This window comes from Vulpes lagopus, chromosome 3 (genome assembly GCF_018345385.1).
Source record: "Vulpes lagopus strain Blue_001 chromosome 3, ASM1834538v1, whole genome shotgun sequence".
Taxonomy (NCBI): Eukaryota; Metazoa; Chordata; class Mammalia; order Carnivora; family Canidae; genus Vulpes; species Vulpes lagopus.
The window spans coordinates 145235580-145256936 of record NC_054826.1 but is presented as its reverse complement, the minus strand read 5'-3'; the positions used below and the strand labels follow the sequence as shown (position 1 = coordinate 145256936).

The following is a 21357-nucleotide window of genomic DNA, read 5'->3' as shown; positions in this document are numbered from 1 at the left end:
TTATATATATGCTTCTCTCATTCTACAAGGTGTTGGAAACTCTGGACTATAAAAAACTTGATATATTTAAGGTTGAAAGATAGGTATAGATAAGTAGGTAGATAGATAAATAGATCTCCACTCATCTGTTGTTTATCCATTCATCTGTTGATGGACATTTGGCTTGTTTCCTCCTTTAGCTATTGTGAATAATGCTGCTATAAACATTGGCATACAAGTGCCAAACATACTTTTAATAGTCTGCTCTGGCTGGAACACCAACAGAGGGACTATAAAGGCAAATAGCAACAGAAACTGCCAACAGGAATTACCACAACAAAATTAAATAGACTATCAGGCTATATTCTATTAGATATAAAATATATATATACATATATAGAATATACAGAGTATAATATATATAAAATTATATATTCTATAATATATAAATGTTAACTTTATGGTTTCACACTAAAACCCATATTCATATTTATTTTTTACAAATTTTCTTGAAAATATGTATTATTTGCATAAATGAAGGAAAATCCTTTTCGTAAAGTCCTTTGTCATGACAGGATATATATGTTCTAACCTGAAAAATAATATATAATAAGGAAATAAATGGGAGAAAGCAACCAAATGCTGAAGTAAGATATTAAGAGATCAATACTGAAATCAGGATTGCAGATTAGGTATACTACTGAGAAGGGAGAAGAGTTGGAACCTGACAGCATCTTTTTTTTCGTTCTGACCAAAAAGAAGGTACTACTTTGCCCTTCAGCATGCCTAACACATACCTGCTATACACTAGACACTCAACAACAAAAGCTGGCCTTAAGAATAAATAGATGGACAAATCTATAGATATTCAAGGTCTTCCACCTACATCTTACTTTTTAAATGATTTATACAGTTAGTCTGAAATTTATTATTACAAGCATATCAAGTTTTACCATAAGCTTCATAGGAATCCATAAATTCACAGGGAATCTGGGAGGTAGGTGAATGACAGGATGTTGTATTTCTGGGATTATTACTTAAGCTACAACTCTGCTTATACAGGATTACAAGTCCAGAGCTCACCAACTTCTAGCAACATGCTTTTTTAGTAGGTTTCTGTAGAAGTGTTTTTAATGGCAAATGGATGCAGAAAGGTCTTTTATGCTTCCAAAATAAACAACAATGTACCAAACTTAGAAGTATATTCTAAAACGTTTGCTCAAATTTCAAAATGGTCTATATCAATGTAAACATAATAAATTAACTTATACCTGTATACATTGTTATTTCTCTTCATTCTTCAAAGTTCTGGAAATTCTGAGCCCATGAAAAACTTGATATTCAACAATAAATGTGTGAAAAGAAAAAAAATTATTTATACTTAACCTTGTTTCGGTAGGACTTAAGGCTGGTACAAATGTAATATACATCTTCAATCTTTTAAGCAGGATATAAGAAAGTACTGTTCCAGAAGCACCAGGATGGCTTAGTCGGTTAAGTGTCTGGCTCTTGATTTCAACTCAGGTCATGATCTCAGGGTCCTGGGAGATCAATGGGCTCAATGCTCAGTGCAGAGTTTGCTTGGGATTCCCTCTCCCCATCCCTCTACCCTTTCCCCTGCTTGCTCGCTTGCTCTTTCTCTCTCTCTCCAAAATAAATAAATAAAATCTTTTAAAAAAATAAACAATAAAAATCATATCATGTCATTTAAAAAAAAAGTACTGTTCCAATTCTGTAAACATGGGCATAAATATTATAAATAGCAATGCCTTGCATGTTTTGAGTTATTATCAATAAATATAGGATACAGATTTATTTTTTTAATTTTTTTTGTTTGTTTAAAGATTTTTTATTTATTTATTCATAGAGACACAGAGAGAGAGAGAGGCAGAGACACAGGCAGAGGGAGAAGCAGGCACCATGCAGAGAGCCTGACGTGGGACTCGATCCAGGGTCTCCAGGATCACGCCCTAGACTGCAGGCGGTGCTAAACCGCTGCGCCACCTGGGCTGCCCAGATTTATTTTTTTTTTAAGATTTTATTTATTTATTCATGAGAGACACACAGAGAGAGAATGAGAGGCAGAGAGACATAGGCAGTGAGAGAAGCAGGCTCCATGCAGGGAGCCTGATGTGGGACTCGATCCCAGGTCTCCAGGATCACACCCTGGGCTGAAGGCAGGCGCTAAACCGCTGAGCCACCCAGGGATCCCAGGATACAGATTTAAAAACATAGCCTGTAAATATCCACGAAGAATTTCAAACTATGTCTTTCATTTATGTAAGTTAACAGCTGTTAAACAGAGATGGAGGAAGGGAAGATACAGAGCACTGCCTTCAACAGGAATCAAAAAACAGAACAGATATTACAGTGAAAGGGAAAAAAACAGGAAATAAGAGCAACACTGCTGACTAGTTTCCTTTAAGTGTCTACATGACAAATTTCTAAGTTAATTTATTTTCTGTAGGCATACAGTGCATTTCCATCTCTATGATCCCTCCTAAGTCTAGAACTGAATTTCAAAAAAGTGAAATTTGTATACAAATTTGTACTAACTACTGCAACCACCACCATCATCTACAATATACTTTATTATGTACCAGACACTGTGACATGATTTACATCCACTATCTTTTTTTTTTTTTAATATTTTATTTATTTATTCATGAGAGACAGAGAGAGAGGCAGAGACACAGGCAGAGGGAGAAGCAGGCTCCATGCAGGGAACCTGACGTGGGACTTGATCTCTGGTCTCCAGGATCACATCCTGGGCCAAAGGCCGCGCTAAACCGCTGAGCCACCCAGGCTGCCCAACATCCACTATCTTATTCAATCCTCACCATAACCCTAATATAGGTTTTACTGATGTTTGTGTAGATTAAACAACTTGTCTAAGATCCATTAGCTAATAAATGATGAAGCCAGAATACTGACCATTTGGCCCCACCCAAAACAAAAATATCCTGACAAGTATAAATCACTGATAGGAAGGTGAGCTAAAACTAACTGTAGAACATCAAAGTAAAAAAATAGCACTTTTGAACATGTCATAACCCTGGGGATTTTGATAGAACAGGGCCTGCCCAAAACCAATCTGATTACCAACTTAAGAAGTTAACTAAAATATTGAGATGGAAATTCTATTTAAAAATGAAATTGTCAACGTATCACATGAAGATCTGTATGTCCTTTGTAAATGGTCTATTATAGACTGCAATAGTTTTTAAGCCATGTAATAATACTAATACAAAAAGTCTTAAGAATATCAACAAAAACCTCTTATAATTTTTTATATTAACAGAGCAGATCTGTACAACATATCTAGAGAAACATTGGTCATTTTCCTGACTTTAACATTATGCACAAAAGGAAACCTTCCCACTTTACAAACTACAACAATAGTTTCTAAAGAAAAAGGAAGAAAAGAAAATGAACAGAGAATAGAAACCAACGGCCACCACAATTCCATGCCTATGTTGGAGGAAAACAGAATTTTACCATGGCTACCAACTCCAACTAACCTGTTTATGGGACTTGAGTTTTTTTCAAAAGATCTTCTAAATATAAAATATCAGTTTGTTGCTAATATTTTATATTTAATGCTCCAATAAGTTTACGGTTTAATAGTTGCAAATCTGTATTTATAGTTAAAGAACTTTTCTAAAGGGTGCCATGTGCAATGCTCTCCAGCTAACTAAATTCCCTTAATTCTTTTTTTTTTAAGATTTTATTTATTTATTCATGAAAGACACACACAGAGAGAGAAGCAGAGATACAGAGAGAGAAGCAGGCTCCACGCAGGGAGCCCGATGTGGGACTCGATCCCAGGTCTCCAGGATCACGCCCTGGGCCAAAGGCAAGGCACTCAACCACTGAGCCACCCAGGCTTCCCTAAATTCCCTTAATTCTACTGGACTTTGCTCAGAAATACTGTAAGCTACATATAAAGTTACCCCCACACACACACACACACACACTCTTCCAACCCATTCAAAACATCTGAGTATTGCTGATATTTATAGGCTACATGATTGAAATATTTCAAGTGAATGAAGTACTACTCAGTTTTAATATTTTAAATGTTTAAAGTATCTGAAACTGTACTAGAAATAGCATGCAATTATCCTGAAGAATTAGCATTCACTTAGCATTTAAAACCTAAGAGTTAGGGCAGCCCAGGTGGCTCAGCGGTTTAGCGCCGCCTTCAGCCCAGGGACTGATCCTGGAGACCCAGGATCCAGTCCCACCTCAGGCTCCCTGCATGGGGCCTGCTTCTCCCTCTGCCTGTGTCTCTGCCTCTCTCTCTCTCTCTCTGTCTCTCATGAATAAATAGATAAATAAAATATCTTAAAAAAAAGAAACAAAAAAACAAAAAACCTAAGAGTTAAAAAAATAAAAATAAATAAAAATAAAAAACCTAAGAGTCATACAAGTTCAATCATATTCAAAAATTTAATGAAATATTTTAACTGGCCATTTCAACTACTACCCAGTATTAAAATATTTTTCATGTTTATGAATTCATATATTAATTACTAGGTAACACGTATTTCTTAAGAAATAGTGCTCTTTTAAGCCATCTTCATTGAATGACCAAAATTACAATGAGCTATGGATCTGAATTAAGTTTTGTTCATGCTAAAAAAAATAAAGTCTTACTTAATGCTATACATTTCAGTAAAGAATCCATAAAAGGTATTACACAAACCTAGAATCTCTCCTGCTACTATGCCAACTAAAACCATCCAAAGAATAAGATATTTTTAAGCACACACAATAATCAAACAATAATTAGGTATATTATTATTATATTAGGTATATTATATACCTAATATTACATATTAGGTATATTATTATTATTATCACCTTAACATATGAGAAAATGATCTTACAGTTAGTTTTGGTAAAGCTATTTTGGTAATTCAAAACTTAATATAAACTTGAAACCAATCTTGCTGTCAGACTGATCTTCCTTATATACTACCTTCCATATAAATTTCATTTGTCCTTTCTGCATTTTTTAGTCTTCCTTTAATAACATCATAATCATAAAATAACAGCTGCTATTTATATTGGACATCAAAACACATAACAGCTACTACTCCAGGAACGTTACATCTATTACTTGCACTCCTCATGTCCATCTTTGCACAGTAAACATGAAAACATACTTTCTGGTTACAAAAAAAAAAAAAAAAAAAACAGACCCAGAGGGATGCCTGGGTGGCTCAGCAGTTGAGCATCTGTCTTCAGCTCAGGGCGTGATCCTTGAGTCTGGGATCGAGTCCCACATCCTGCTCCCTGTGAGGAGCCTGCTTCTCCTTCTGCCTGTGTCTCTGCCTCTGTCTCTCTCTCTCTCTCTCTGTGTCTCTCTTGAATAGATGAATCTTAAAAAAAAAAAAAAAACCCAGACCCAGAGAGGTTAAACAATGAAAATGACAAAGCAAAATGCTTGTTCCACTACATCATGCCACATTTTTTTCCAGCCATCAATTCTTATAATGAAATTATTTATAATACAGAATTTTACTAGATTTAACAAAAAGATTGTTTTTCCTTTACAGAACGGGAAATTATTATTCTGTAAAATATTTTATTGTATTACCATATTACTGATGTAATTTCCCCCAAAATATTTTTGTATTATAACTGAGAGGAGAGAATGCTATCTAAAGAACACTGAATAAGAGTGCTATCTAACTAAAATTTGATCCTTTGAGCTGCACCTAAAATTGCTATAGCTGAGGTGCTGAAGTTCATGGGTAAGGAACTAAGTCTGTTCCCTGACCTCAACCTTCCACTGTTACAAACACAAAACTCTTTATTAAAATTAAAAAAAAAAAAAAGGACATATCCGCATACACAGTTTTTTCCTGGCAGCAATAAGCGTATGTACTAAAATACTGGTTTACCTATGTCTCAATCTTGTCTGAAAAAAAAAGCACAAAATCAGAACAAGTATCTCCTAAAATCTATCATATATTACACAAATTTTTTATTCAGTATACACACTATATCAAGCATTGTGTCAAAAAGTATGTTAAGGGGTGCCTGGGTTGCTCAGTTGGCAAGTACCCTTGATTTCAGCTCAGGTCATTGTCTCACAGTTTTGAGGTTGAGCTCAGTGTGGGCTCTGAGCTAGGTGCCACGCCTGCTTAAGTTTCTGTCTCTCGGGATCCCTGGGTGGTGCAGCGGTTTGGCGCCTGCCTTTGGCCCAGGGCAGGATCCTGGGGACCCGGGATCGAGTCCCACATCGGGCTCCTGGTGCATGGAGCCTGCTTCTCCCTCTGCCTATGTCTCCGCCTCTCTCTCTCTCTATGTGACTATCATAAATAAATAAAAAATTAAAAAAAAAAAAAGTTTCTGTCTCTCCCTCTGCCCTTCCCCCCACTTGCTCATGTGCTCTTTAAAAAAAATAAATGTGTTAAGCACTGTCACTTATTTCACTCAATGTGAAATAAGAAGGAATTACCACTGTTTGTAAAATCTTACCACTGTTTGTAAAATCTTACCACTGTTTGTAAAATCAATGTGAAATAAGAAGGAATTACCACTGTTTGTAAAAATCTTAAAATGGCAATAATAATCTTCAACATAGGGACGCCTGGGTGGCTCGGCACTTGAGCATCTGCCTTCAGCTCAGGGCGTGATCCCGGCATCGAGTCCCACTTTGGGCTCCTTTTGAGGGGCCTGCTTCTCCTTCTGCCTATGTCTCTGCCTCTCTGTCTCTCAAATAAGTAAAACCTTAAAAAAAAAAAATCTTCAACGTAATTCTCCAAATGGGTAAATAGTGCACAGATCATAGCAAAGTCCTAAAAATTCTACCTTAATGCTAGTCATGTTAATTAATTACACGGATACTAAAAAAGGAAGAGTGATCAAATCATGAGGGGGAAATATATGTTAATCAAAACTAGATAGAAAAATACATATGAAAAATCAGGAAATCCTAGCACAAATTAAAATTATCAATGAAACAATAATTTTTAAAAAGGTCCTCAGCAGGGGGATCCCTGGGTGGCTCAGTGGTTTAGCGTCTGCCTTTGGCCTAGGGCGTGATCCTGGAGTCCCGGGATCGAGTCCTGTGTCGGGCTCCCAGCATGGAGCCTGCTTCTCCCTCTGCCTGTGTCTCTTCCTCTCTCTATATATCTATCATGAATAAATAAATAAATCTTTAAAAAAACAAAAAAAAAAGGTCCTCAGCATCTCAACAAGGTAAAAGTACCAGGGTGGCTCAGCGGTTTAGTGCCGCCTTCAGCCAGGGCGTGATCCTGGAGACCTGGGATTGAGTCCCAGGTGGGGCTCCCTGCATGGAGCCTGCTTCTCCCTCTGCCGGTGTCTCTGCCTCTCTCATGAATAAATAAATAAAATCTTTAAAAAAAAAAAAGTACCAGGTTCTATTTACAAGACACATGTGGCCTCCTCAAGTCACTTAAGCTACTCAAAAGTTATTTAAGCTCTTTTTCCTTGTTAGGAACTTGAAAATAGTTGGAAGTGAATGTTATTTCCCATGCTTTCCTCTTGTAACATTCTAGAATCAAGAGAAAACTGATACAAACTTATATAAGCAGATCTTTATTTTTAAGATATTATTTATTCACGAGAGACACACAGAGAGAGGCAGAGACACAGGCAGAGAGAGAAGCCAGCTCCCAATGGGGAGCCCGAGGCAGGACTCCATCCCCAGACTCCAGGATCACACCCTGAGCCAAAGGCAGCCGCTCAATGGCTAAGCCACCTGGGCGTCCCTAAGTAGATCTTTTATTTTATTTTTTTAAGATTTTATTTATTTATTCATGAGAGAGAGAGAGAGAGAGGCAGAGACACAGGCAGAGGGAGAAGCAGGCTCCATGCAGGGAGCCCGACGTGGAACTCGATCCCGGGTCTCCAGGATTGCGCCCTGGGCCGAAGGCAGGCGTTATACGGCTGAGCCACCCAGGGATCCCTAAGCAGATCTTTTAATGCAAAAATTAGTTTGAATAACAGTAAAAAAAAAAATCCCAAAATGTTGCACCTAGAAAACTATGGTCTTATCTCTGAAACTCATATGCTAGACTACTGAAACAATCAGAAGTTTTGAGGACAGACCAAAACAGTGAGAGTGCATTAAAAAGACTAAATTTACATAAACAATAACCTCAGACTTTCAGAAGATGCCAAAGCAGCAAGCAGGATTGCAAGAGATTTTTTTTTTTAATCTGATAATACTGAATAAAACTAAAACATAAATTTAACTACTATGCATAGCCACACTCCTCTAGGTCTTAGCTGCTACAAGCAAGAGCTACAAGCTCTGCTTAACCAAGTCAGAAGACCTCAGGCCTCATGCTCTTTGAATTATCCTGGAACTCAACTTCTCTCTCTTCCTCCCAGTTTCTGCCTCAACTTTCAAACCTGCTGCTCTGCCATATTGAAAAATCTCACTGGATCTTATTTATCCCTCTAAGTATCCCAGTCTCACAGCATCCTGCCACTCCTCATAGCTAAGCAACTGGAACGATATTTAGCTATTCATTCTTCCCTTCGTCACCTCCCACTTTTTCACTGCAATCTGGCTTCTATGCTACCCTTTTACTGAAACCACTTGCTAAGGTCACTCACCAAGAGCCTCTATCTCTCTACAATATGTGACCCAGTATAATACTCTATCCTTTATTTTGGAAAATTAACAACGCAGGAAACAACCAATGTTGGAGAGAATGTGGAGAAAGGGGAACCCTCCTGGCACTGTTGGTAGAAATGTGAACTGGTGCAGCCACTCTGGAAAACTGTGTGGAGGTTCCTCAAAGAGTTAAAAATAGATCTGCCCTATGACCCAGCAATTGCACTGCTGGGGATTTACCCCAAAGATACAGATGCAGTGAAACGCCAGACACCTGCACCCCGATGTTTATAGCAGCAATGTCCACAATAGCCAAACTGTGGAAGGAGCCTCGGTGTCCATCGAAAGATAAATGGATAAAGAAGATGTAGTTTATGTATACAATGGAATATTACTCAGCCATTAGAAATGACAAATACCCACCATTTGCTTTGACATGGATGGAACTGGAGGGTATTATGCTGAGTGAAATAAGTCAATCGAAGAAGGACAAACATTATAGGTCTCATTCATTTGGGGAATATAAAAATTAGTGAAAGGGAATAAAGGGGAAAGGAGAAAAAATGAGTGGGAAATTTCAGAAAGGGAGACAGAACATGAGAGACTCCTAACTCTGGGAAACGAACTAGGGGTGGTAGAAAGGGAGGTGGGCGGGGGGTGGGGGTGACTGGGTGACAGGCACTGAGGGGGACACCTGATGGGATGAGCACTGGGTGTTATTCTATATGTTAGCAAATTGAACACTAATAAAAAATAAACTTATAAAAAAGAGAATTGAAATATCACAGAAAAAAATTATTTTTTAAAGATTTTATTTATTTATTCATGAGAGACAGAGAGAGAGAGAGAGAGAGAGAGAGAGAGAGAGGCAGAGACATAGGCAGAGGGAGAAGCAGGCTCCATGCAGGGAGCCTGATGTGGGAATCGATCCCAGGTCTCCAGAATCACACCCTAGGCCCAAGGCAGCGCTAAACCGCTGAGCCACCGGGGCTGCCCAATCACAGAAAAAAATTAAAAGTTTAAATACTCTGTAATCCTACTCTCAAAGATCACCCATTAGCAGCATAGTCTATCTCCATCAAGATTTATTCTTTAAAAAAATTATTTTCTATACATATACTGAGTATATATGTATTTTTAACTTAAAAATTAGATCATACTATACATATATTTGAGAATTTTTAAAATGCATCTCAATCTTCTGTCCTTGTTAGTATTATGTAGTAGCCTAATTAATAGTCTCCTAGAGAGCTCCTCATCATAATACCCAGAACATATGAATGCTATCTTAAATGGCAAAAGAGGCTTGGTGGATTAAGTCAAGGATTTTGTGATGAGTAGGTTATCCAGATTATCTGGATTGGGCCCATCTGAAGATACTAAAATCTTGGCTTAGAAGAGAGGAAGAGGCCACAGAAGACAACGCAAGTAATACCAAGAATGCAATTCAAACAGCTGGAAAAGGCAAAAGAACAGATTCTGCCCTTGAAAACAGCCCTGCCAATATCCTGACTTTAGCCTAGTGAAACATTTCAGACTTCTGGCCTCCATAACTATAAGAGACTAAGTCTTTGTTTTAACCTAAGTCTGCTAATTTATTACAGCAGCAATAGGAAATGTAGCAATAAATATACAGCATATTACATTAGCTGTATAACATTCTATCATAAGAATGTACATTTTATTTAGCAACCCTTTTTTTTTAAGATTTTATTTATTTGACACAGAGAGAGTGAGTGCACAAGTAGGGGGAGCAAAAGAGGCAGAAGCAGGCTCCCCACTGAGCAAAGAGCCTGATGTGGGGTTCGATCCCAGGACCCTAGGATCATGACCTGAGCTGAAGGCAAATGCTTAATCGACTGAATCACTCAGATGCCAAATTCAGCAATCCTTTATTGACAGCTACTTGAGTTGTTTTCAATTTTTTATTATTATATACTAGGTGCCATGAATACCTCTAAACACACCTTTCCATATTCCTGTGGTTCTCTAGGAGTTATTCCATAAAATAAGAGATCAAGAAATGTGAAATTTCAGTGTGCCTGCCTGGCTCATTTGGTAGAATGTGCAGCTCTTGATCTCGAGGTTGTGAGTTCAAGCCCCACGCTGGGTATAAAGGTTACTTTAAAAATAAAAAGAAGAAAAAAAAAAAAAGAAAGAAAGAAATGTGGTGCACCTGGGTGGCTCAGTCGGTTGAGCATCTGACTCCTGATTTCAGCTCAGGCCATGATCTCAGGATCATGAGAACAAGCCATTTATTGGACTCATGCTGGGTGTGGAGCCTGCTTAGGATTCCTTCTCTCCCTCCCTCCCCCTCTGCCCTTCACCACCCACCTTGCCCTCCCTGCCCACATGCATTCACATGCACTTACTCTCTCAAAAAAAAAAAAAAAAAAAAGTGACATTTAAACTTTTTGCAGATATACATAGAAAAAACCTCCAAAATGGCTGTACTTATTTTTTACTCACAGGCACTACATTCAAGCCCTTCTCTCCTTCTTCAAAGTTCTCAACTTCTGTTAAATCAGTTTCCTGGTTTTCCTTCTTTAGTGGCTACTCTTTCTGTTCTTTAGCAGACTAGACTCCTTTTCATCAGGTCATTTCTGAAACGTCAATGGCCCCCAAAGATCCCATTCTAACCTGGGCTTTTTCCTCACTACATGCACTTCCAGAGCTATCTCATCTACTTCCTTTTACCCCCAATTACTACTTATAAACAAAACAGAATTATTACCCTCTTTTCCCTCCAAAATCTACTCTTCAACGGTTCCATTAATGACTGCCACACCAATATTTACCAGCCTAATACAGATACATGGAGGTCATTCTGACTCCTCCCTTATCCTCACTCCACATACCATAACTCTAGAATCCCCTAAGATTCCCTCTCCCTATCAATTACTTGAAACAGGAATACATCAATTTTCAACTATATTACTTTACTGTGTGTTTTCCCTATCTTAAGTCCTGTGCCCCACTGTACCAGAACAATCTTTCGGAAACTCACTTCCGATTTGTCACTTAACTAGACCTTTCACAGACTTTCACAGTCGTTAGACTGTAGAATGGTAGAACCACTCAGGAAAAATATATGGCAACGTCTTCTAAAGTTAAACACATATCTGCCCCATGACTCAGTAATTTCACTCCTAGTTATTTATCCAAGAGAAATAAGAAAAAGTATGTCTATAAAGAGACCAATAATCAAGTGTTCATGACAGCTTTATTCACAAAAGCGAAATGGCAGAATGGATAAACTATATCATAGTTATACAATGGATAACACACCAACTAAAACGAACTATTGATATGTGCAAAAACAGTTAAATCGGTTAAATCAAAACAAAACATGGTTGAATTTCAGAAACATGTTGAACAAAAGAAGCCAGACAGAAAAGAATACACACTTATTCTATTTTTATGTAAAGTTCAAGAACAAGAAAAACTACTCTGTGGTAAAAAAAAAAAAAAAAAAACAGAGCAGGAACTGACTAAAAGAACCATGAAGGATTATTGCGGGGAGAGGGTGAGAGATTCACAAAGGCATATGCATTTATCAAAACTCACTCCATTGTATAGTTAAGTTCTATGCTATATATAAATTTACTCCAAAAAACTTTTATTTATTTTTTTTACAGTGTTTCTTTTTTTTTTTTTTTTTTTTTTTTTTTTTTTTTTTTTTTATGATAGTCATACAGAGAGAGAGAGAGAGGCAGAGACACAGGCAGAGGGAGAAGCCGGCTCCATGCACCAGGAGCCTGACATGGGATTCGATCCCAGGTCTCCAGGATCGCGCCCTGGGCCAAAGGCAGGCGCCAAACCGCTGCGCCACCCAGGGATCCCTCAAAAAACTTTTAAAGCAAATATTAAGATTTAAAATTTATTTCACTCAGTATTTTCCCTTACTAGTTATAAAAAGCCTCAAGATTGAGGGGCACCTGAGTGGCTCAGTGGTTAGGTGTCTGTCTTTGGCTCAGGTCATGATCCTGGGGTCCTGCAATTGAGTGTCACATCAGGCTCCTCACAGGGAGCCTGCTTCTCCCTCTGCCTCTCATGAATAAATAAAATATCAAAAAAAAAAAAAAAGCCTCAAGATTTAAGAAAACTATTCACTTACTTTTCTTTTTTACAAAACTATCATCTCACTTAGAAACAATGTATCAACTGTGCCTAGTTTGTAAATTTTGTGAAAGGATTTTATCTAGGGATCCCTGGGTGGCGCAGCGGTTTGGTGCCTGCTTTTGGCCCAGGGCACGATCCTGGAGACCCGGGATCGAATCCCACGTCAGACTCCTGGTACATGGAGCCTGCTTCTCCCTCTGCCTATGTCTCTGCCTCTCTCTCTCTCTCTCTCTCTGTGACTATCGTAAATAAATAAAAATAAAAAAAAAAAGAAAGGATTTTATCTATGTAGAATAGATCATCATTATCTTCTCAATACCTATCATTATGTTAGACATTGGAGATGCTCAACGTGTGTTATCTTGGTGGTTCTTAATGACTTATTGACAATTTTATAGCTTCTTTGTATTTCTAGATCACTTACTGATTCATTTTTCTGATCCTGTATGTTAACACGTAAATGTACCATCATATTTGACAACCTTTATAAACTTTGCTCATTGACGGTAGAAAAGAAGCTTCTCCACATTTTCAAAAAGGCAGTCAAGTCTTTAACTTTGTGCTCATCCCTTACATGTATTTCAGATAAATATTCAAAGGCATTAGACTTTTCATGGGCTTATTCCCTAAAACTCATTTTCAATTTACTTTAAGGGGAATTTCTGGGTGGCTTAGCGGTTTGGCACTTGCCTTTGGCCCAGGGCACGATCCTGGAGTCCCGGGATTGAGTCCCACATCGGGCTCCCGGCATGGAGCCTGCTTCTCCCTCTGTCTGTGTCTCTGCCTCTCTCTCTCTCTCTCTAGGTCTATTATGAATAAATAAATAAATCTTAAAATATATATATATATATATTCAATTTACTTTAAGCTCCATCTTCTCACCATCGTGTCTTCTAAACTATCTTGATTTCTAGTATACCTGGTAGTATTAAACTTTTCTCTCATGCAGCTCATTTAAACATATTATATAATTGTTCATTAAAACTACACTTTTATCCAGTATCTATTAACATTGATCTAACAAACTTACTAAGCATAATTCATGAGAATGTTGGATTCATTTTTAACATAGCAAAAGATCTGTACTAGGCCAAAAAAGAAGACAGCTATTAATCTTTTGAAAACCAACTGAAAGTAAGACAAAATTCCCATCTTCACTTCTGTATCAATGCTTGCACTTTGCTATGAAAAACAAAAAAGAGGAATGATCAATAATAAAACCAGTTCTGTTCCTATCTCTCATCAAGGTCTCTTCCAAGAACACAGGAATTAGCAGGTCCTCAAGGAGAGAGCCTTAATCATGAACCCACCAGACGATGAATAGCGAAACCAACAATGAAGACCAGATAATGGCCAGTTTGACCAGCTTTGGGGAACACGTTTCAGAGTACAACTGTCAGGGCTGGATTAGTACAAAGAACAATTAACAAGCACTAAATCCACATTATCTTTGGCCACTTAAAGGATAAACTGCAAATAGCACAGGCAGGGGAAAGCTCTCTTGAACTACAGATACAATTTTAAAAAGACCTGGAAATGGCAACAAATAAACACACCAGGCAATTTGAAATAATGAGAATGGGATGATCCTTTCTGAGCAAACATATGGGACCACAGCGAACAAATTCTATCTACAAAACACTAATTAACCTACATGCTTCCAAGAAAGAATTAGCATATGACCAAGATAGACAGTGATAACTGCCAGTGTTATCTTTTATTTATATTTGAATTTTATATGCAAACAGAAGGAAAATAATTGGTGGAGGAGCAAAAAAGGCATTGAGAATTGTGGGCAGTTATAAGCAAACTTTTACATTTTACAAAACTTGTCAGAAATTAATTTGAAGAGCAAAATGGGGCTGGCAGCTTTTGGTGTCAAATAAGGACATTAAGTAATAAAAGACAGTAAGAAATCAATAAAATACCACCACAAATTTCTTATGAAAAAAGACATTTTGGCACAGAAAAGGGCAGACACAATTTAAAGGTAAATACTTTAATTTGTATAAATTTAGCCTAAGAGAAAACAAATTATATTGAGAATAGTATTTTCATTTCATTGTAAACTTTATGGTAAAAACTGTCTCAAAGACCTTTTGGAAACCTAGAGACTTAATAAGTATTTTAAAGAAAATAAAGCGTATAAAGAACAGCAAAGCTATTAGCGAAACTTAACATAAAGCTTTTAACGGGTGGTTTTAATTTATCAGTTTATGTTAACTACAAACTAAAATCGCTACAACTTTATCTTTAGCAATAGTTTCCAATATTTTCTAGTATATAATCTTTCTTCAAAATATTCTTCCTTCATGACCATAGTTGAAGTATTATTGACTGAAAAGACAAAACCACCATTATTTTTAGTAACTTTTATATGTTACAAATATGCAAGATTATTTATTCTTTCAATATTAAATGTCTGGATTTTTCACACCCCTTGCAGAGATCCACTATCCTCTTTCTCCGATCATGAATCCCCTCTTCACCAGGAGATTCCCACTTTATACAAAGTATCAGTTCACTAGACTGGCTTACCTTTGAAACCATTTCCAATCCTAAGAATGTACAATTCTGGGACAAGAACTTCTTGAAAGAATTTGGGGACTTCTAGAAAAATGACAGTTTGGTCCAATATTTAGGTACTCTCCCTCCTGACACTCTTAGATAACAGTAAAGAGATTTAAAAGATATAGCCCTACAAGTAGAAGACAAGAGTGAACAGCAGATGGCAACACATTTTTGTATAAAGGAAAGCAGATGATGGACTTCCAGGTTAAGTTTGCAGATTGAACACACACATCTAATTTTCCTCCCTCCCCAAAACTCTACTAAAGCAAGGATAAAGAAAATGATGTTGTTGTGTTCTGTTTTTAGCTCATAAACCATAAGGATAGAAGAACAGAAGAGATGACAGCAATAAAATTTTGGAAGCTGGAAAAAAGATGGAGGAGTGGTAACCGACTCTGTTAAAGACAGCCAAATTACAAACTAGCAGTGCTGGCAACTCAGAGCAAACCTAATTTATACTATGCACTCCTCAAAAGGCTCCAGGACTGCCAAAACAAAGAGGGTATGGGAGACTAAAGAAAGGATCAGGTGAAAGCTATGAACATTTAGAAACCTAGACCCCATTCCTCCTCAAGCTGCTGAGTGGCCCATCCTCAGTGCAGCAGCTGATTGGAGATTTATTCTCTCAAGAGGGTAAACCACACATGGTGGAAGACACAGGTATCCCAACAAAAAAAAAAGCAAATTATGTGATCTTATATACTAAATGTTCTTTTTTTAAAAAAAAGGTTTTATTTATTTATTTATGAGAGAGAGAGAGAGAAAGAGAGAGAGAGGCAGAGAGAGAAGCAGGCTCCATGCAGGGAGCCCGACATGGGACTCAATCCCAGGTCTCTAGGATCACGCCCTGGGCTGAAGGCGGCGCTAAACCTCTGAGCCACCCAGGCCGCCCCTATACTAAATGTTCTATGGCTCATTACCTAGTCCCTTTTCTAGAGTTCTCAGATCACTGGCAACCAAACTGCTACCCTCCAAGAACAAAACTGAAAAATACTCTCTGGGAAATCTGGCCTGACCAAAAGGAAAGACGCTAGAGTAACTCCAACAGCCCACTGAACCAATGGTTTCAATCTTGGCCACAAAGGGGAATCACCTGGACAACTTTAAAAAATACTGATGTTAATCTATGGGGATAGAAATCAGAATATCGGCTGCCTCTGCGCAGGGAGTAAGGAAGACAAAGAGATATAAAGGAATTCTTTCTAAGGTTCTCTGTATCCTCTGTTGATGACATGGGTGTATACATGACAAAATCAAACTATACTTAAAATTTGTGTATCTTTCTGTATGCAATCATACCTAAATGTTTAAAAAATATTGCTACTTGGGTCCTAATCCGAGTGATTCGGCTGTATTTAGTTTAGCTGTGTATTTGTGTATTTTTAAAGTTCCCCATATGATCCCTGGGTGGCTCAGAGGTTTGGCGCCTGCCTTTGGTCCAGGGCGCCATCCTGGAGTCCCGGGATCGAGTCCCGCGTCAGGCTCCTGGTGTAGAGCCTGCTTCTCCATCCTCCTGTGTCTCTGCCTCTCTCTCTCTGTGTGTGTCTATCATAAATTAATTAATTAATTAATTAATTAATTAATTAATTAAATGTTTAAAAAAATAAAGTTCCCCATATGATTCTAATGTGCAACCAAAACTGAGAACCACTGTTCTATGGAGTTCATAGAATAAAACTGGAAGTAAGCCCCACCTACAAGCTCAGGGCTTCCAATCGGCTTTTAGTTGTCCACTCTCACTCATGAACAAAAACCAAGGATTATCAAAACTCTAAGGAGGATCTCTAGTGCTGAGGCTAATGCCAAACAGAAAAAAAGTAACTTGGAGGAAACAAACTGCAAGGAAAAAGAAAGCTTAAAAAAACTATCTTTAACATTCTCAGATAATAAGGCATTCGTGAAACAAGACATAGAAAAATACACAACTGAGTAGAAAAGAAGCCAAACCTACAGGCCTGCATAAGGGAATATGGTCAAAAGCTGATAAGCTTCACTCATAGAACCCCAGGCAGGGTCAGGACTTGGGAGTTTCCAGACAGTATGTGGTCAGTCAGTGGGGAAGAGGTATGGGGCTGAAGAGCAGGTTAGCAATTTAAAGTCTACATCAAGGGCAGCCCCGGTGGCTCGGCGGTTTAGCGCCACCTTCAGTCCTCGGCGTGACCCCGGAGACCCGAGTTCGAGTCCCATGTCAGGCTCCCTGCATTGAGCCTGCTTCTCCTTCTGCCTGTGTCCCTGCCTCTCTTTCTCTCTGTGTCTCTCATAAATAAATAAATAAATTTTTTTAAAAATTTAGTCTGCATCAAATTTATAAAATATAGACCCTCTAGTTCCCTTCACTTATGTCAACTCATAAATTTATTCTCTAGAAACAGTGACTTAGAGAGACTCCAGACTCCCAAAGACTGGAGTGAGGCTAAGGTTGAAAGCCAAAGGACTAAGCAGAAGCTTGTATAGTGAATAGCAGCCTCTACCCACCCACAGCCCACTTCCTTTGCTCAGCTCTCAGAACAGTGCGAGCCAGTCATATTACCTCCCCCACTTTCTCCCCTGTCCAGTTTGATTTAAATGTCTTTTTTGCATGCTGCCAAACCAATTTTGATAATAGCATTTTTAGTGGAGGATAAAGGTCTCTTCTTGAATTTCTACTTACCCCTCCTAGACTCTAAACCCCTTAAGGGCAGGGGCAGCATCTTAATCAGCTTTGTATCTACAAAGGCCTAACACAGTGATTTTCAATATACTCAATACTATATACTCCTTAATTGGTACTAGACTAGACACCACACACACACACACACAAAAAAAGAACTTGGAAAACTAGAACATACAAAGTATAATTTGGATTCGGTCCTGAGTGAAGATTAAAGTCTTAAATCAGCTGTACTTCTATATAGTAGCCACAAATGACATTTTAAAATATCATTTAAAGGGGATCCCTGGGTGGCTCAGTGGGTTTGGCGCCTGCCTTTGGCCCAGGGCGCAATCCTGGAGTCCCAGGATCGAGTCCCAGGATCGAGTCCCACGTCGGGCTCCTGGTGTGGAGGCTGCTTCTCTGTCCTCCTGTGTCTCTGCCTCTCTCTTTCTCTCTCTACATCTATCATGAATAAATAAATAAATCTTTAAAAATATATATATATCATTTAAAGTAACATCAAAAATTTCAAATAGCTAAGAATAAAAGATATGCAAGACTTTTATACAGAAAACTACAAAACATTACTGAAATTTTAAAAAGACTTAAATAAATACAAGTATATGCCATGCTCATAAACTAGAAAACTCAATGTTAAGATACTCTCCAAATTGATATATATAGATTCAATTCCAATTTCCAAAATCTGTTGAAATTGACAAGCAGAATCTGAAATTTATACGGAAATGCTAAGAGGCAAGAACTGACCAATATTTAAAAAAAAACAAAGTTAGACGCCTTATACTATCACATATCAAGGCTTACATTAATTAATAGTGATACTGGTGCAAGGAAAACAAATAGACCAGTAAAACAAAATACAGTATCCACAAACAGATCCACAATCACCTGATTTATGAGAAAGTGCCACACAGTGCAGAGGGACAAGTATGGTACTTTATTTTCAAAAATGGTGCTAGGTCAAAAAGATATTCACCTGGCTAAAAGTGAATCTTGATTCCCCTACAATCCACCTGAAATTTACTCGAAATTGCACAAATTAAATGTGAAAAGTAAAACAAAATAAAACTTCTGTAAGGGAAAAAACTTCTGTAAGGTAACATAGGAAAATATCTTCATATTCTTAGGCTAGGCATGATTTCTTAAATAGGGCACAGAAAGCAGTACTCAAAGAAAAACAGTAAATACATTTCATTAAAATTAACAATGTCCATCAAAAAAAAGAAAAAACACTATCAAAAGATGGAAAGACAAAATGGAATAAGATAAACTATGTATAGGTTACAGATATGGATATGTGTGTGTGTGTGTGTGTACCTCCCAGAAAGGGCTCTTCACGAAAAAATCCTAAAAAATAAGACTCAGGCATCTCACAAAAGAAGACATACAAATGACCAATAAAAGATAAAACCACAACCATTAGGAAAACACAAAATAAAACCACACTAATATATTATTGCACCTCTACCAGAATAGCAAAAATGTTTTGAACTGACAAGCATCAGCAAGAATGTGGGGTAATTGGATTACCATTCCCTGCTAATTAGCACAACCACTTTGGGGAAATGTTCAACAGTACCTAATGCTAGAGTTTTATCATTCACATACCTCACAAACCAACAATTCCACTCTCAGGTCTAAACCCCAACCAAGAAATATTGTTTCCTGAACTGCGATGGCACACTTGGAAAAAAAAAAAAAAAATCCTTTACCTGCACTCCGGATTGTGCACTTTTTCTGTTTATTATTCTTCAATAAGTTTTCTAAGTTTTCTTGACACAAAGTTCTCAGAGACCGTAAGGCTAGCGTTTTAGAACAGAAAAGGAGCTTCAGGTGAACTCAACAAAGTTTACGAATGAAATTAAAAACCAAAAAAAAAAAAAAACTACTAACACACTAACACATATCAGTCCAGAACAAAAGTAAAAACCACCAACAGATAGCTTTTCTTGATTTTCAAGGAGCACTGGGTTTCTCTCATTTCAGCGAAGAAAGGAGTTTATTATTCTACAGTGTAACCCAAAGAAAAGATATCTTTGCAAGAAAATGCTGCTTTTTCAAAGTCACCTCTAACGGCAAAGGATACAGGGAAAAGCAAAGGAACCACTCCAAAAGTTTTTGTTAACTCTTCGTTGAAAGGATGACAACTGACTTGATTAAGACGCCCACCCCCCTTAAAAAAAAAAAAAAAGGCACAAAGAAATCACGGCAATTCTAAAGCAAACACCAACACCACAATCCAATGCAGCGGAAATTCTGCGGTCAATCTGAGGCTTGCCCCGCTAGTCATGAGGTGATCCGGGCACGGGTGCGATCGCTGCCCGAGCGCATCCCTGGGGCTCACGCAGCACACCTGGCGAGCCCGTCACCCACCCGCCTGGAGAAACGCCTTGCGCAGAATCCCGGGGCCCACGTAAAGACGCCAACTTTGCAAGTCAGGGGCGCCGGCGGTCTCAGTCCGCGAAGACGCCCGGCGAGCACGGACTCCTGGCCTCGAGGGCGGGGCCGAAAGGTCAGCGTCCCCCGGGAGCCGCGGGCGAGCGCCCCCGAAGCCGCCCGGTCCCTCCGCCTCGCGGCGAGTCCAGTGCAGGCGCCGCCGGCGAGCTTCCTAGCCGGCGCCCACGGGGGGAGGGTCCCGGGCCGCCGCGGCCTCAGCGAACTTAGGCCCCGGCGGCGCCGAGCGCGCCCGCCCCGCTCGTGCGGCAAGTTCGGCGGCGGCCCCCGCTCGCCGCGCCGCGGCCCCGCCGTCCGCCGCGCGCCCAGCGGAACCCGGGCTCGCGGCCCGCCCGGCCTGGCGCGGCGCCCCTCACCTTGGAAACGTTGGGTGGACTCCGCCGTAAACATTAACTTCCCATCCAGCCGGCAGCCTCGCCGCCGCGTCTCAGCGCCTCGGCCCCGCTCCGGCTCCCCGGGCCGCCTTCCTCGCCCCCCGGAGCGCCGCGCCCGCCCGGCAGCTCAGGGCGGCCTCCGAGCCTCGCGCAGCCTGCGGGCGCCGCCGCGGCGCTGCTCCCCGACCCCCGGCCCCCTGCCCTGCCCGCCCGCAGGCTCCTCCGGGGTCCGGCCCGCCGCGTCAGGAAAGCCCAGGGCGCAGGCGCGGCGGGGCCTTAAAGAGACCGGCCGCCTCTACCGCATAATGGGTTCGAGCAGGTTAGGGGCCGGGCGGCCGGAGGAGAAAAGAAGAAGCCGAAGGGATTGGGCCGTGGGGGAACGGGGGCGGGGAAATCCCGCTCCCTCCTCCGCCTCTCTTTGAAAGCGCTCAGCCCTCGGCCTTACCAGCTGCAGACTTCCCGGTCTCTTGAACCGCCCCCTTGCGCGAACGAGCTGCCCCGGACACACACACACCCCCCCAGCGGGCCCTGCACGACCCCGAGCTCGCAGCTGCGGGCCTCCCGCTACCGCCTCGCCCACGCGCCTCCCAGGCCGCCGGCCC

At 39.8% G+C, this 21357-nt stretch overlaps 1 protein-coding gene across 4 annotated transcripts in view; it reads right to left on the bottom strand.

Moving 5' to 3' along the window:
* EVI5 (ecotropic viral integration site 5) overlaps positions 1-20982 on the bottom strand; it is a 195096-nt gene extending 174114 nt beyond the window's left edge. For 3 of the 4 annotated variants that reach the window (XM_041747683.1, XM_041747685.1, XM_041747687.1), the window contains exon 1: positions 20738-20981. The gene's annotated coding sequence lies outside the window, so the exon portion shown is untranslated. Of the gene's footprint in view, positions 1-20737 lie in introns of all 4 variants that reach the window. The other variant, XM_041747686.1, reaches the window with a different exon arrangement.
* Between the last annotated feature and the right edge of the window lie 375 nt (positions 20983-21357).